At 40.0% G+C, this 17,385-nt stretch overlaps 1 protein-coding gene across 2 annotated transcripts in view; it reads left to right on the top strand.

The window, feature by feature from the left end:
• PLPPR1 (phospholipid phosphatase related 1) overlaps positions 1-17,385 on the top strand; it is a 235,138-nt gene that overhangs the window by 134,300 nt on the left and 83,453 nt on the right. The window contains exon 2 of one of the 2 annotated variants that reach the window (XM_075595318.1): positions 13,722-13,854. The exons of the other annotated variant lie outside the window; for it this stretch is intronic. The gene's annotated coding sequence lies outside the window, so the exon portion shown is untranslated. The remainder of the gene's footprint in view (positions 1-13,721; positions 13,855-17,385) is intronic. 2 annotated transcript variants of the gene reach the window in all.

Genomic DNA, 17,385 nt, shown 5'->3' with positions numbered 1-17,385 from the left:
TTAACCCTTGGTTGTCCACATTAATCCTGATGAGAATAAGCAGCAGGTCAGGGCATCACCTTTATTTTATATATAAAAATAAATGATTAAAGTAAGGCAGATAATCAACATAACAAATGATTATCATGGTGCATATCCCTCCCATTGTACAAAATGAAGGTGCAACACTATTCTCACTCCATGTGAAGCGCATAAGAATTGAATTTTTAGTGCAACCCCCAAAATCAATGTCTGATTATCACAAAGCATGCATCGCCCCACAAACTCGCACTGCACTAAGAATGCTATGTGCTGTAGGAAGGGGTCATAGTGAAACAGGCTTCCTGACACAATTTTATTTCTATGATTGTATGAGTACCATTGATTGATAGAGTTTCGAATCCCAGTCAATCAAGGGTACTTCTAAATTTGTTGGAGTCAAATAGTTAACAAGGTGTCTTGTAGAAAGGAACTACTGTACAAACATGTGCTTATGCATTGGCACATACTGTACAATGTATCTCAGCACTTCCATTTCACGGGACCCCACAGGCACATTTTTAGTCCTACACATATGGAGTCCACATTCATTGCGTTTGGTAGAATCCTGTGTGATTTCATGTTATTCCCATATTTGTAAGGATAAAACTATGTTGGGCAGGGAGCATCAATGTGCACCCACACTCTAGTCACCTTGATACGACAGTTCAAAGTGACCATCCCAGGATTCCGCTAATTGTCTACTTTCAGACGATATAAGTTTTGTCTGGGTGTATTACTGCTTGGTTACTGTAATTACTTAAGCGGTTCATCAAAATCAGAATGGCTGTGCTTCATTTCCCTCTAACATGACGTAACAAAATTCAACATGGCTGCTGCCACATGGTCTACTACAGCCAATCATATTTGGGATATCATTGATTGGCTGAAGTACAATGTTACGGCAGCCATTTTGGATTTTGTGACGTCATGTTAAAGGGAAATTAAACACAGCCATTCTGATTGGCTGGTTTCAGTCGCCTTACATTACGTCACATTAAAAAAAAGGGGGGCACATGGTTTTCACAGCCAATCAGATGGTGTGTGAACCATTTGCCGCCCAAATGTGACGTCACAAGCCATATTTAAGGCTGTGACGTCTCATTTGAGCTCAAGAAGCGTGGATTTAACATGGGGTTATTGGATTAACAGATGAAGACAGAAGATAAAGACAGAATATAAAGAAAATAAAGAAATAATCACAGATGAAGAAAGAAGAAGATGATATTAGATTAAAGAAAGAAGAATTTGGTTACCTCTTTCGGATCTTCACGGTGGATGGCGTTGGATTGAGTTTCATGACGTCATGGTACTAGAGCCATTTTGATTTCCCAGGATTTGGAGGGCAAACGCTTCTAAAGGTAAGATAAATATTGAATGTACAGATGCAGCCACCAGTATTAGATCACTTGCCTTGGAAAATCTGGGGCAATCTCACTGTAAATGCCTCAACATGCCTCAACATTTCTGTGAGATTCCTAATGGCCCATCGGATTAAGACTGCTGTGTTAATCTGATGAGCCATTAGGAATCTCACAGAAATGTTGAGGCATGTTGAGGCATTTACTGTGAGATGCCAACGTTTTTAACCAGGTAAGTGATCGGATACTGGTGGCTGCATCTGTATGTACTTTTATTTTTAAATGTTTTTGTAATGGAATTTATTTATTTTATGTTTTTCATTGCTCATTGACTGCTAATGTATTAATCTGTGCCTGTTTAGGGTACAGATGAATACAGTGGTAGCCAATGGATTTTTGGCCAAAAACATTTTTTCTATTGACTGTTATATTCATCATTTCTGTTTAATGTTTAGATTACATTGTTTTGAATTGTGATGGCTTGTGTATTTTTTTGGGGACAGATTGGTTAGCGTTTTATTAAATGATGTATTTTGTTGGGTACTGGTTTTCATTTATGTGTTGCCTAGTGGTTGTATTAATTAATTGTTGTGTTGCTTACTGCTTTTATGTATTAAATGTATTGTTTAGCTAGTGGTATGTTTTATGTAATTGATTGTCTAGTGGTTTTAATGATTTTATTGAATGCCTATTGTTTTACATCTTTAATTGATTAGCCAACCAAGTGGTTTTATTTAGATAATTGATTGGTTGGATAGTGCTTTTGATTTTTGGTTATGGGGGTTTAGGTGCTTGTTGTATATGTTTGATTATTGTGTATTTTGGACATACATGCTTTTGTATTAGGGTGAATATTGACTGTTATAGTAGCTTATCATAGAGACAATAGGAAAAAACCTGGCGCTTACCTTAAGCTTAATATACAGGATGTGCTTATAATGTGGCAGTTAGTTAAACCACGGCTCTTTGGCAGATGCTTTGAGCCAGCATGAAGTTCCCTTCTGCTTCAACCCCAGGAAAGGGTTAATCCAGAGCCTTTACAAAGATACAGAAACATACAAGCAATGGGGAGCATGGGATTATAAAAACATACAAGAATAATATAAGAACAATAAAATTACTGTGGTTACAAAAATATTGCTGGGGGTTGGTGAAATTACTGAATACACTTACACGGCCATGTGCAAGTGGACACGGTATATGGTTTCTTTAAGCAATTCCAGTCACTTCCAACATCAGGTTATGGTGGTTCAGAGGGTTTTGAAATAAATATATAAATATATCTGTACTCACACGGCCGAGTGTGAGTCCTTGCAGGAAATTGGTAACTTTGGGGTTAAATTAACCCATCCGCATCTCCCCCCAGTGTGGACTCTTCTTCAATTGCAACCAGCATGGGGTTCTAACCCCGGTCTTGGGCATCAGATGGGGACTCTCCCCAGTGGTGGTAATAGGGGAGGGTAGTTAGAGAAAGTGAGGCACGTTGTCAGTGGGGTTTAAAACACATTTATTAGTTTAAAAGCAATTGATAAAACAGGACTCACATACATACATAGAGGTTGGACCTCTGGCCTCCTCGTGCAGTCCAGGATACAGTGTAAGCAGCCGTTTTTGCCGATCACGCGTCCGTGATGCAGGAGAAAAAAAAAAAAACCTTTCCTCCTTGGCTGCAATGGCTGCTTGGTCGATCCGGCTACCGGGAGCCACGTTGGGTCAAATTCAGCTGGGACTTAGAGCTACGCGTTTCGCTGAGTCATCGGCTTCCTCAGGCTCATATGCTGACGTAGGGGGGGTCTCTGAGTTTTATATAGACCCCCTGTGTAATCAAAGTCTGATTGGGGCGGGCTGTATTTAATGAAGCCCTCATTACAATGTTTTTCTGATGAGATTTACATATTTAATGTTCTGTAATCACACTGTATTGTCTTTCAGAATTGGATTAAACTAAAACAATCATGTATACATAGATTAATATCCTACCTATCAGGGGTTAATTTATGAGTGCAGTAAATTACATGCTTCTTAATTCTTTTATAAGATAATTTGATCAGAGCCTTATTAGATCTATTTTTAAACTTCACACACATTTCAACAATTTTATACAAATTCCATTAAAATTAACAGGTATTGTGATTTAAGACCTCCAATGAGGTCCATCTAGTCATATGGCAGAATTGGTCATATGAAGTTTACAGCTCACAGTGTACTTGCTTCTTAAATCTAAACATTTTTAGAATTACTCCCATGTAAATTTACAACTACATATAGATTGGTTAAAACATTTTGGCTGTAAAATTGCCCAAATCCTTTAATGTAAAAAGCAGATAACCCATCTCTGCCAGGGTTATGCAGTAGTTAAAAACAATTATAAATGGATCATACGCAATATGTTCCATATTTTAGATTGATCCCTTTTCAATATATTATAAAAAACAGGACTGACAACTAAAGAGAGAACTAACGCTCTTTGTTCAGCGTCAGTTCTCTCTTTAGTTGTCAGTCCTGTTTTTAGTTTTTTAGTCCATAGTTGTTAGATTTTAAGTGATTATAATGTTTTGTGTGATTTGACTTTTATAATATATTGAAAAGGGATCAATCTAAAATATGGAACATATTGCGTATGATCCATTTATAATTGTTTTTAACTACTGCATAACCCTGGCAGAGATGGGTTATCTGCTTTTTACATTAAAGGATTTGGGCAATTTTACAGCCAAAATGTTTTAACCAATCTATATGTAGTTGTAAATTTACATGGGAGTAATTCTTAAAATGTTTAGATTTAAGAAGCAAGTACACTGTGAGCTGTAAACTTCATATGACCAATTCTGCCATATGACTAGATGGACCTCATTGGAGGTCTTAAATCACAATACCTGTTAATTTTAATGGAATTTGTATAAAATTATTGAAATGTGTGTGAAGTTTAAAAATAGATCTAATAAGGCTCTGATCAAATTATCTTATAAAAGAATTAAGAAGCATGTAATTTACTGCACTCATAAATTAACCCCTGATAGGTAGGATATTAATCTATGTATACATGATTGTTTTAGTTTAATCCAATTCTGAAAGACAATACAGTGTGATTACAGAACATTAAATATGTAAATCTCATCAGAAAAACATTGTAATGAGGGCTTCATTAAATACAGCCCGCCCCAATCAGACTTTGATTACACAGGGGGTCTATATAAAACTCAGAGACCCCCCCTACGTCAGCATATGAGCCTGAGGAAGCCGATGACTCGGCGAAACGCGTAGCTCTAAGTCCCAGCTGAATTTGACCCAACGTGGCTCCCGTAGCCGGATCGACCAAGCAGCCATTGCAGCCAAGGAGGAAAGGTTTTTTTTTTTTTCTCCTGCATCACGGACGCGTGATCGGCAAAAACGGCTGCTTACACTGTATCCTGGACTGCACGAGGAGGCCAGGGGTCCAACCTCTATGTATGTATGTGAGTCCTGTTTTATCAATTGCTTTTAAACTAATAAATGTGTTTTAAACCCCACTGACAACGTGCCTCACTTTCTCCAACTACCCTCCCCTATTACCACCACTGGGGAGAGTCCCCATCTGATGCCCAAGACCGGGGTTAGAACCCCATGCTGGTTGCAATTGAAGAAGAGTCCACACTGGGGGGAGATGCGGATGGGTTAATTTAACCCCAAAGTTACCAATTTCCTGCAAGGACTCACACTCGGCCGTGTGAGTACAGATATATTTATATATTTATTTCAAAACCCTCTGAACCACCATAACCTGATGTTGGAAGTGACTGGAATTGCTTAAAGAAACCATATACCGTGTCCACTTGCACATGGCCGTGTAAGTGTATTCAGTAATTTCACCAACCCCCAGCAATATTTTTGTAACCACAGTTATTTTATTGTTCTTATATTATTCTTGTATGTTTTTCTAATCCCACGCTCCCCCATTGCTTGTATGTTTCAGTAGCTTATCATGCCAATTATGTGGGCACGATGTACTACTATGCCACTCAATGGGTACAGGGTGGGTATAGTGGGTTCAGGGTTGGTGCTTAGGCCTCCCCGGTGGATAGCGGGGGAGCATGGGTTAACCCCTTAATTACTATAGCAGTTATTAACCTCTAAGGTGATTAAGGGGTTAGGGGCCATTAGATTGTATTTTTTATGTATTCTTTCTGGCAACGGAGGACATAGCCCTACAGTATGCTGACGAGGATGCCCTTCATAATGGCAGGGGTAAGCAGAATGGTTTTATTTACTTTTTTTATGCTGGCTGGCTACTGTTTTGTTTAATAATGGGCTAATAGTTTGTTTGCACATTACTGTACTGTATGTGTTTGGGGGGGGGTGTATTTATTGAAATGGAGGCCATCTTTATTTTTTTTTACAACACGAATGGTACCACAGGTTAGCAGGGACCCATGGGAGACCACACGAGGGCTCCCAGATACCCGTGGGGACCAACTGGGGACCCCCGCCGGCCTGTAGTATTAATCCTGTGTATAAAAAAATTAGTTATGCTTTTATTTGGGGGCACAGGGTGTGAGTGGGTTGTGTATTGGTGTTTATTACATATTGTAATGGTTATTGGTGGCCTAGGAGGTGGGTAGTAGGGCTGTTGTGTGTATTTTTGTTTATTGTGGGTAGCTGGGGTGGGTGAAGGGGGTAGTAGCTTTAAGGATGGGTGCTAAGGCCTACCGGGTGGATAGCGGAATGGGTTAACCCCTTCATTACCTTAGCGGTATTAACAGCTAAGGTAATGAAGGGGCTATGTCCACCCGCAACCCCCCCGCAAGGACTAAACACCCACCAAGGGCCAAATACCACCTTCACCCACCCCCGCTACCCACAATAAGCATGGCACTGGTGGTTAACCCCTTCATTGCCTTAGCAGTTAGCCGCTAAGGTAATGAAGTTGACTGTAAATGCTTTTTTATTGCATGATATTCATGCCGGTGATCTCCGGTGCTGGTATTATTGGATATAATCAATCTGATGCAGGAAAAATGCATTTTTTTTTCTAAGTGCCGTCTCGACTCTTATCTACAACTTCTCACCACCTTCTTGCCAACTTTTCTGGCAGGACGATTTGGAGAGGAAATCTCAATTCTAGAGTGGCGATCAGCCGCGATAAGCTTATCGGGGCTACTAGAATTGAGCGAGTTTGAGAAACTGGGGATAAGTGGCGGTAAGTGGCTTATTGTCGTGCGTTTGGCGATTTTTTTTTCTTGGCAACAAAAAAAACGTGATTTTTGCTCTTATCACTGGCTTATCGTGGTTTACTGAATCACTGTAGGCTTTTTTGGTGATAAGATGCCGATAAGTGGCTTATCGCTGCTTACTGCATGAGGCCCTAAATGGGAGTTTGAAGGCTGATAGGAGTGCATCACACTGTCTATAACAGGCAACTACAGTACCATCAACTACAGATGAGACACCGAGTATTCTAAGGCTTGCCTTAAACTAGCCCGGATATGTGCTGGGTACATGCTGGGTGTAACCTGGCTAGTTTACAGTAGATATTTTCTGTCCTCAAACAGATATGTTAGTAATTGGATACTAGTTGCAGCTTAGCGGTATTAGTGCAGTGGGGGTTGTTGTTTTAGTTAATATTTACACAAAAAGTTAGAGGGCGAGAGCATATTAGGGCCTCCGCCTACCAACTAGAAGCTCACTTAACAAACGCACTCCTGGGCGGTTAAAATTTAGCATTTAATAATTGTCATACTAAAATAAATCCTACACACAGATTATTGATAATAAACACACAATGTACTTATACAGGGAGGGACATGGAGAGGTGGTGTTGGGCTAAAGGTGTATAATGCTATGGCGTATATCTGAAATGAATCAGAAGAGCTAATTACCACCTAATATAGCCTATGAATATAGAACACAGGATCTCTGGTTAACAACTACTAACAAGACTCTAATCACTATAACAACATACATGTGTTGTGCGGCATAAGGCGTAGCATACCGATCAAACCAACCTGTAATTGTGGAATGTAGCACCTAACAGTCTCTGGTTGTTAATACACTTTTGCTCTAAACTAATAAAACATAATATATTCACTGTAGGTGCAACACAATAACAAGTTGGTGGAACGTGGATTGACTCTACGCCTAATGACGTTGATATACACAGCACACAATTAAATCACACATATAGCTGATAGGAAATATAAAAACCTGAGAACAGCTGAGACTAAACACTCTGCTAGATAGATATAAGCAGCATATAATTAAAGCTGTGGTATACGGACATGCCGTCCAAATATAATCAGTGCTACTAAGACTATGTCCCAGATGGAGCAATCAGCATCAAACAATCATATATGTTACTGTGCAAAACCGTGCTTAAAGGTTAATAGCACTCAATGATGGTGTATTGGTGCACAACAGCCCCGCAATATGTCAGCAGTAATGGTACAAATCAGCATGGGTGTAAGTCAATGCATAGCGTTGAGCCGTCTGACATATATACAGAGTAGCACTGAGACAGACACAACCATTAGCCACAGTGTGAAAGACAACTGCTGTGCCAGGACACAAACGCAATTAAAATAAGTCTGTAGCAGAGACAGAGATACAGTGTACCAACGATACCAGACTCTCTTTGTTCCCTCCCTGATGACGTCACACGCCAAACGCCAAACGCGTTTCCCTCCTACATGGAGATTCTTCAGCGGCGAGTGATGAACAGCTGGTGTCGGGAGTGTGTATTTATAGCGTCACGGGTTGCCATAGCGACCCGCGGCCAATCGGAGAGTCACAAAATGTTTAATTCAGACTGACAACAGCGCGATCCCGATCACAAATTTACTGCATGCAACTTACTATAAGCTTACTGCATGCAGCTTACTATAAGCGCACACGGCGCCGGCAATGCATTTGTTTTCGGGCAAGGTTGCGTCGCTGGCACTATAAGAGCAGCCTTAGGCTGAGGGCATACATTTGATACACTAATCCTATCTCATCATAGTATTGATGCTGGGCTGACAGATTATTTCAAATTAGAGAGTGCTTTATTGAAGTTTCATGTTTATGCAACTTGTTGTTGCTTTTGGTACCAACAGAGGATTGCGTGGGTCATCTGGGCTCACTGCTGCTAACACTTGGGTCAATGGATACATAATTTTTTCACCATTAGTCTTGAGTATTGGATAATATATAGTTGTTAGATATATTGTTTCTATACATTAACAAAAGTTTTGTTCATATAATTTCTTTATTTTTCTATTGCTTCGACTTATAGTGCATGCACGCGACGTCACACGGGCAAAACATGCACTAGGCTGGAGCCTATTGTGAGGCGATCGGGAGTCGTGGCGCATGCGTCACACGGCTGTTTTGCCCTCATTGGTTGAACCGCTCACTTGACGCAACTGTGACGTGGCCATCGCGCGAAAAAAACTATTTGAATTGTGCTTTTTAAATTTGAGTGCGTGGTCACTCTGCGTGCTTGCCTCACTGGAGCACACATTTTTGTTCGCGGTGCGCAATGTTGCACGTGCCTGCACTATAATCGCGGCTTAGAGTTCAGTCAATAATATATTAAAGCAACGTCAGCATAGGGGATTGATCACTTAACAAGAGGCTGTTTCAATAATACATCTTCTATAAGTAATTCAAGGCAATTTAGAGCTATCACTTACAGTGTACAGACTCACTAAGTTGAATATGGGTCATTTTGTAATTTGATTTAAAACATTTGTGGACAAAGGTCAACACAGTTTTTAATTGTGTTGTGTTACAATTTCTTTTATTGTGAAGATTGTAGAAGGGATGTTTTCTTTTTTTATTGCCTACTGTATATTTAAATGACTCACACCACATAAAATATTTCCACAAGGCCTTTTTCCTAAAGCACCTTATAAAGGGGTACTGTCAGGCCCAACTATGATGGTGAAGAGGTAGCCAGGCTCACTAATAAAGGTTAAGCCTGTTTGGTTACCTCTGATCCATGTTTTGGGGGTCAGGAGTGTCAGCTCTTGGACCCAACTGTTGTAAAAACATTATCTGTAATTGTGCGACTCACCACAGCCCAGAAAAGTAAATGGGGCATATGGATGTTAGCTGTTCCTGAAACAGTCAAGTGGTCCTTAGGTTAATGGGATACCCAGTAAAAGTCCAGGTCACCCAGAACCAGTATAAAGGTTCTGGGTGGTACTCCAATCATCTATAAGGTTTTGGGGGGACTTAAATGTCCAGCCCTAAGTTTATTGTATAGTGTGGGGAATATGGCTAGTAAGAAATAACGTGCAGCTTCTTATTCTATTTCCCATAACCCACAGACTTAGGATATTTTTAACGTGTACAGTATATTTTATTGAACAGTGTGTTTTAAAACATATGCTTTGTGCACAGTAAAATGAGGTACAGGGATGAAAAGTATCCCTGTAGCTGAGGGAATCCCTTAGTTAAGGGGGTACCCCAGTTAGTGCCAAGATGTCCCATTGCCTGTATTGGGTGTGTGGGTGCCCCAACAGAATATGAGGTACCCCAAAATGTATTCTGTCATAAACTATGGTTCATAGGGTATTATACTGTATGTATAAAAATCCATATACAGGCATACCCCGGTTTAAGTACACTCACTTTAAGTACACTCGCGAGTAAGTACATCTCGCTCAATAGGCAAACAGCAGCTCACGCATGCGCCAGTAAGCACGTCCTGAACAGCAATACCGGCTCCCTACCTGTACCGAAGGTGTGCACAAGCGGGGAGACTATAGAGCCTGTTACAAATGCCTTATTTACATCAGTTATGCACGTATATGATGATTGCAGTACAGTACATGCATCGATAAGTGGGAAAAAGGTAGTGCTTCACTTTAAGTACATTTTCGCTTTACATACATGCTCCGGTCCCATTGCGTATGTTAATGTGGGGTATGCCTATAGTCAGCCTAAGCATTTGCATAGGAGACATGGTGTCTGCCTAGCCATCTGGCCTCAAAGGGAATCCAGGATGACGAGGAGTCTGGTCATTTGGTAGCAAGGAGGGGCAGAAGATAATGCCCTACAGTTCTTTCAGACTATCCGGAGTCTTCCCTGCAAATAGCCATGCCTCTTTCTTTGACATCATCAGCCAGCTGAGCCCTGTTCTTATTGACGGCAAATACATTTCTCTCGTTTTAGATTGGGCTATAGTATTTTTTTTATGAAAGTCAGCGGTTTTATAACCCCTTACACCCATTAGATAGTGTGTTTTCCAAGTATTCCCTCAAGGTTCTAAAGATTCTCAAAGTTTTCTTCTAAATTTCAATTCTCTAGCAAGAAAAAGGCTGCTTCAGCTAAAGCTGCCTGGAATATTTTCTGTCCTGTTTTTGCAACTGTTATCAGGGGGAAATCCTTATTTGGATTCCCTGCACCTAGAAGAGTCTAGCTTTGTACCCCTGTCCCAAGTAAGTGTGTTTTTTGGCTGTATTTTGTGTAACATTGTGTGTTTGCCGTTTCCTGTGAATAAATGTACAATTTATTTCATTATCTTGTTGTCCTCAATACTGTATATGATTCAAAAACAAGGTGTAATTGCCTGGTCTCCTGTGACACCAACAAGATCAGAACCCACTGCCTTTCCTATTCAGGCAGCAGTTCTAGAAGTAAACTAAACTAGCTGGAGATCCCCACCTCCCTTCTTTCCCCTTTCCGTCTCTCCCTTCCCCCCCCCCCCCCCTCAACCCCCCACCACTCTCTTCAGCAAAACCCATATTTCAATGTCTGGGCAAATCAGATTTATTATAACATCTGATTAAGTACTGTACATAACAAAATCTGTGCCGAAAAAAATCATATGGCAGATTCTGATGTATCTGTCTGAATACCCAATCCGCCTTTGGATGTTGGTGTGCAGATTGGATTTTGGTAAAAAATCAGTGCATCCAATTTCCCCTCATTTGCCATGTCTAGTAATTTTGGCTATCCAATGATGGTGAGCCCTTTCTGTGTTCAGTCTTAAAATTCAGGTGCGGTAGAGCCTCTGTAGTCTTAATCATTTGGGACCTCTTTTTGACAAAATAATGTCTACAGCATTACATAACTGATATCAGTGGAGCCAGAGCAATGCCATTTTAGACTGTGTAAAAAATGACACTGAATAGGTTTGAGCTATTTTGGTGCAAAGTTTGAAGTTCATGGTCTTCATAAATCTACAATGTTTGAAACAATGAATCTCAGCTGCAGCTACCTATATTTAAATTCCCTGGGATATGCACTTTCAGAAAATCTATAATTTTGTGGGGGTATTTTTCTGCTAGGGCTAGTTAATGATGTTAGGGGATCTAATTTCTTGAAATTCTATCTCATCATATCTCTTCATAATTTATGAACTCTTCATTTGAAGAACACTTCAAATAAATATTATCACAGTTAGTACCAATGTAGCCCTTTTTTAAACTATATTGTTGGAAAGTGTAATTGTTGTTTTGTTCATTGTTGTACTCACTGGAATACTCAGACATTCTACCATATGTAGGCAATTCAGGGATTTTTTTTCTTTTGCCTTTTAATGAATTGTCTCCCTTATAGTTTTTTTCTATCTCTAACTACTTTCCCGTTAAACAAATAATAACAATTTCTGTGGCACATTTTAATTTTTCATAACAGGGTAATTTAGAGTTCTCTAGACCCATTCTCACTTAAGAATCCAATTACAATTGTCTGTAGTAATCGATCACGTAGATTGCACAAGGGATTTTAATATGGTGCGCTGCTGCTGCTGGAGCTAATCTTGGTTTATACTGCCGCTCACATACCCATTGAAGCAAAACATTCCAAGTATGCTTCATTTTCAAGTTCTCCAAAACATATTTCAAATTAGACTATTACAGTGTTCAAAAAGAATAAGCGCTTTTGCAACTCAAGTTAAATTGTTACACATAAAATGCAATTATTTATTTATTGCAAAAGATGCACAACAGGGTATATTCTAAATGAGAAAGGGAGCAAGACAGCTGGGTAGATACAGTGATTTATTACATTCATCTGGATCTCAACAATTACATTAGGGGATATCTAATGAGCATTTATTTTGTCGTGTTTGCTGGGACATGTTAATTGTGTGTGAATATGATTTTGTCTTGCCAATTCTTTATTCAGGAGAAGATTGCCAGGTAATATACTGTAGCAAGCAGTGGGGTTCTTCTATAGACTTTTAACTTACTACTGTATGTTAGAGATATACAGCCCTGCCTTAGAAGTAAATCATATGATGTCAACAGTTTAGGATATAATGGTCGGAAATTTAAATTTAGAACTTGTTTTTCTGTAATTTGTAATGAACCATGCCACAATTGCTAAATTAAATTGTATTGGGTAATTAGTCACGATGGGAGAGAATGAAGGACTGTGTCAGAGTTTTAGTAGTCGAGCAAAAGAGGAAAGGGCGTATCTTTGTTATATTGTGGCGAAAATCTAGAGGATTTAACTACCTTTTGAATATGAGAGGAGAATGTGAGAAACAAGCTGAGTATGACCCCTTGGCAGCGTGCTTGTACTACTGGGTGTATGATAGTGCTTCCAACAGTAATATGGAATGAGGTACAGATGCTGCCATGAGTATCCGAACACTTTTCGGATTAACATCCGATGGGCCATTAGCAAGATGCAAGATGCCATTAGCATTGAGCAAGATTAACATCTAATGGGCCATTAGTCTGTCTGCAGAAATGTCACAGAAATGTTGCAGCATTACTGGGAGATTGCCCCAGATTTTCCAAGGCAAGTGTTCGGATACTCGTGGCTGCATCTATAGTAGCGTCAAGTTTGGGAGTAAACATGAGGAGCTCTGTTTTTGACATGTTAATTTTAAGTCGGCGGAGGGCCATCCAGGATGATATAACGGAGAGACATTCAGAAATGTTGGTCTGTACAGCAGGTGTAAGGGCAGGGGTTGAAAAGTAAATTTGTATGTCATTAGCATTGAGGTGATATAGTATTTGAACCAAAGAGATGTGATTAGGTCACCTAGAGAGAGTGTGTAAAGAGAAAAGAGATGAGGTCCCAGGACAGAGCCCTGGGGTACCCCCACAGAGAGATAGTTAGAGGAGGAGGAGGTGTTAGAAAAAGAGACACTTGTCATGGGAGAGGGGGTTTGGCCCAGTATTAAAGGGGTTACACCCCATTTGGCCACCCCATGCTCTCACTTGGGAAGCAAGGGGTTAACGGGACTACGGTCCAGTAATGTGTTTTTACCCTGCTTCAGTACCCAAATGTGTATTCCCCTGTAAATATGTATTGTTCCCATTCCAGTGTCTACACCAACACATACACTGGGGTTGATGCGAGAGGGAAGGGGTTAATAGTTAAGGAGTGATTATAGCCCTTTGTTCCTTTTTCCCGCCTTTGCAGGCTCCATTTTGCAGTTTCTCCATAGGTCGACGTTGGGGCTCAATACAACCCTGTGGAGATTCCGGCGATTTGGGCCCGTTTCCGTAGAAGACCTGCAGGTGGCGCCCGAGAGGAGGAGCGGCGGTTCCCCATTGTAAGTCAATGGAGCCATTCATTTCAATGGGGATTCCTAGACGCTGACCTCCAGGAAGCGGATACAATATCTGAAAGAGAGCTTTGATCACACTGAGTTCAAGTTCAAATACAATTGGCGTGGGAAACTTATTTTCTAGGGCACCCAGAAATAAAATTAATTTTGCCCCTAATCCACTGGAACCCCCACACTGGACCACCACCGGGTCCAAGAAAAGGGTCCCGTAAAGGGTCGCGCTCGTAACGAGGGTCGCGCCATTGACTCTAATGGTGGAGGGAAGAGCCGCGCGTAAAAACGACTAAGTCAAAAAGTGTAAACAGGGTAAGCCCATATCTCCGGTTCTGTGAGGACCAGAGGGCTGGAATTTTGGTCGCATGTAGTCACTGTTCCGGCATGACTGCATGGCAATTCCAAGCCCTCTCCGATCAACCAGACGGAGTATGGACAAATGTGAAAATTATAATTTTACTATTGACTCCAATGGGAGCGGAGGTCCCATTGAATCCTATGGCGGCGCCGGACCATGCATTTCCTATGACGGCGCCGGCCATATTAATTCCAATGGGGGAAAGCCGAATGGCGTTAAAACGGCTAAGTCCGAAAGGGTAAAAAGTGTAAGCCCATATCTCCGGTTCTGTGAGTACCAGAGGGTTGGGATTTGGGTCGAATGTAGTCACTGTTCCGGCATGACTTCATGGCCATTTCCAGCCCTCTCCAATCAATCAGACGGAGTATGGTCAAATGTAAAAATTTTGGTTTTCCTATAGACTTCAATGGCGGAGTTGCTCCATTGAAAGCCTATAGCGGCGTAGCCCGTTGATTTCAATGGGAGAGTGAAAAGCAGAGATTTCGTTTAGCTATAGCGGAGAATCCTGCATTAAAGTTAATAGGGGATTTTAACTTATTTTTGGTTTCTCCGATTCTGGGGGTCATGGAAGGCTGAAACTTGGCCACTATGGCAAGGGCCCTCCGGCATGAGGACCTGGCAAATCTCAGCCCGTTCAGACCCACAGAACGGATTATTTTAATATAGTTAGATATTAAAGAATATACAGTTTTGCAAGGCTGGTATAAAAGCCCGGGAAAATTACTCGCTCTGCTTTGTGTTAATGTTCAGGGGGGAGACAAGTGGTCTACATTAAACCCTCTGATCAAAGGCTGACCACTCTGGTTGTGTACAATAGGGCGAGGGAACGCAGAGCCTGAGTTGTCTGTAAGTGTCATAATTCACACTTACAGACAGAAGGGTTGCCTGACTTCAAAGGAGTCTGCTAGACATTTTGGCGCCCCAAGGTTAAGGTATGAGGGCTGCATCTCCATGTAAACGAGTGTAAGCCCTATACCCATTGTCTTCGTGTCTTTTCGTGATTCTTCATCTGAACCTGTATTGCTGAATGAAGTAGCAATCCTATATCCTGATTGCTTCATTGTCCAACCCTTAAGTAAGTGCTAATTCTCGTCTGTTATTTTTATATCTTGTGTGTTCACCTTTTTTAAGGAATAAACTATATTTATTGTATCTAAGTCGTGTTAATTCAACCCAGATATTTTGGTGTGTATTATAACCTATCACTAGCTACCGTGACAACACTGTAAGTACAATGGGTGAGGTAAGAGGATATCCAGGATAGAGGTTTGTTACAAATACCAAGAGTATGGAGAATGTGAAGGAGAAGAGGGTGGCCCACAGTATCAAATGCTGCAGAGAGGTCGACTAATATGAGCAGAATTTAATGAACTTTGTCTTTTGCAGCATGTAGGTCATTAGTTATTTTATTTAGGGCAGTTTCGGTGGTTTGTTTTAGAAGTTAAGGTTTGGTAAGAATATCCTCATTTTGAATACCCTAGGATATAAAAATAAAAACACTCATGGTATAGTACAATATATAAAAACTGTAATAAAAAAATAAACTACGCACAAATGTATTCACACTTTCACAAATTGAAAATGGCGTAGTAATATTTTCCTGTAAGTGATGCAGACTGAATGCAGGAGAGTGCCTCTCATTTCAACAATGTTTCTGGCGTCTGTTTGGCATCTGAGGTCATATCCTGCTTTTTGGATCCACACTTTGCTCCCAGTTACTCCTCAACCTATGTGTTTCACAGGGAGTTCTGTTTGATCAGGGTTGATTGATTTATTTTTTGTTATTTTTTGCTTTATTTTGTGTATTTACTATACAATATAAATTTTGAACACATTAATATTAATATATAGTTCTAATACTAATGCCAAAATTATTGATATCCATATAGATCCTGAATATGAGAGAACAATACAATTTGAATCAGCACTCCAATGTGTAAATGTAACAATATTTAGTGGTGCAAGGCAACCAAAGGGACTTATACAGAACAATAGACCTCTCTTCCGAACTACATTTTTTCACTATGTGAATAAAGTTGTACATAAAGTAGATTTTAACTTTAGTCTAGGAGACTGAGATCTACCCTTTAACCTGGGTCATTTATTAAGTTCATGAAGATGAAAATGGGAAGTTTTATATTCTACTGAAAAGTGTAAGAACAGTAATGTAAAAATACAAAGTTATTTGGAGTGCAGCGCCTGTAAAGGGAATTACTTTTATCTCTCTACGTACTTAAGGAAAACAAAATAGTTATGGATTCCCTTGGTAGCATCCAATTAAAGAAAATTCACTCCCACACTTGGCAATAACATTCAGTTTGAGCGAGGTAAGCTTCACCTGTGTTCTGATTGGTATATATTTTTATTATGTGGATGCTCTGGAAACAAATGTTTCTATGGACCTTCTGGTTCATGCTAGTTGAAATACTTCAGCACTGAATATTGGGACAGAGTTTGAGTTGGCAGGAGGTATTGTAAATAATGTTTATTAGAGGAATATACTGTATATGTTTGCAAGAATGCGGGAGAGATGGACAAGTGAATTTTGAAATTGTCATTTTCACCTAACACAAGTACTATTAGCATGAGTTTCTTGAAGCCCAATGTCTAACGGTCAGTTATTTTTCACTTATGCCATTATTAGAGAAGTCAGATGGGGACAGATGTACTTTACACATACTGTACATTAATTGCTTTTGACATCTAAATACTTACCTCCATTATGGCCTTTATTTACATACATAAATGTCTACCACTGCTTTAATTTCACTGATTTTTTTTCACTTCATCTTGTTCAGTGTACTATAACATGTACCATGTTATACTTGGATTCAGTTAATATGGCTATAACTGAATTAGAGGTATTAGGAGCCAAGGCTATGCATCAAACACATCACATTTGTGCACTACAAGATTTTTCCTTTTCCATCAGTTAGCACCTGTATTTGATGTGGATCTTTTGGGTTTCTAATATTGTAGCTCAAAATGGGCTTTTTGTTTTAATATACTGAATAGGAGAAAACATGATGGTAACACACTAATATATAGAATGTATAAAGAAACTTCCTAACTCTTCTATGCCAAGATGCATTACGCTCTGTTAAACTACTTAATAGAGCATTTGCTTACCTTTAAGGAAATTCAATTATCTATGCTGCCGATCA

Source organism: Ascaphus truei, chromosome 1 (assembly GCF_040206685.1).
Source record: "Ascaphus truei isolate aAscTru1 chromosome 1, aAscTru1.hap1, whole genome shotgun sequence".
In the NCBI taxonomy this organism is placed as follows: Eukaryota; Metazoa; Chordata; class Amphibia; order Anura; family Ascaphidae; genus Ascaphus; species Ascaphus truei.
Note: the sequence above shows the minus strand (reverse complement) of the source record. Positions and strands in the feature narration are given on the sequence as shown.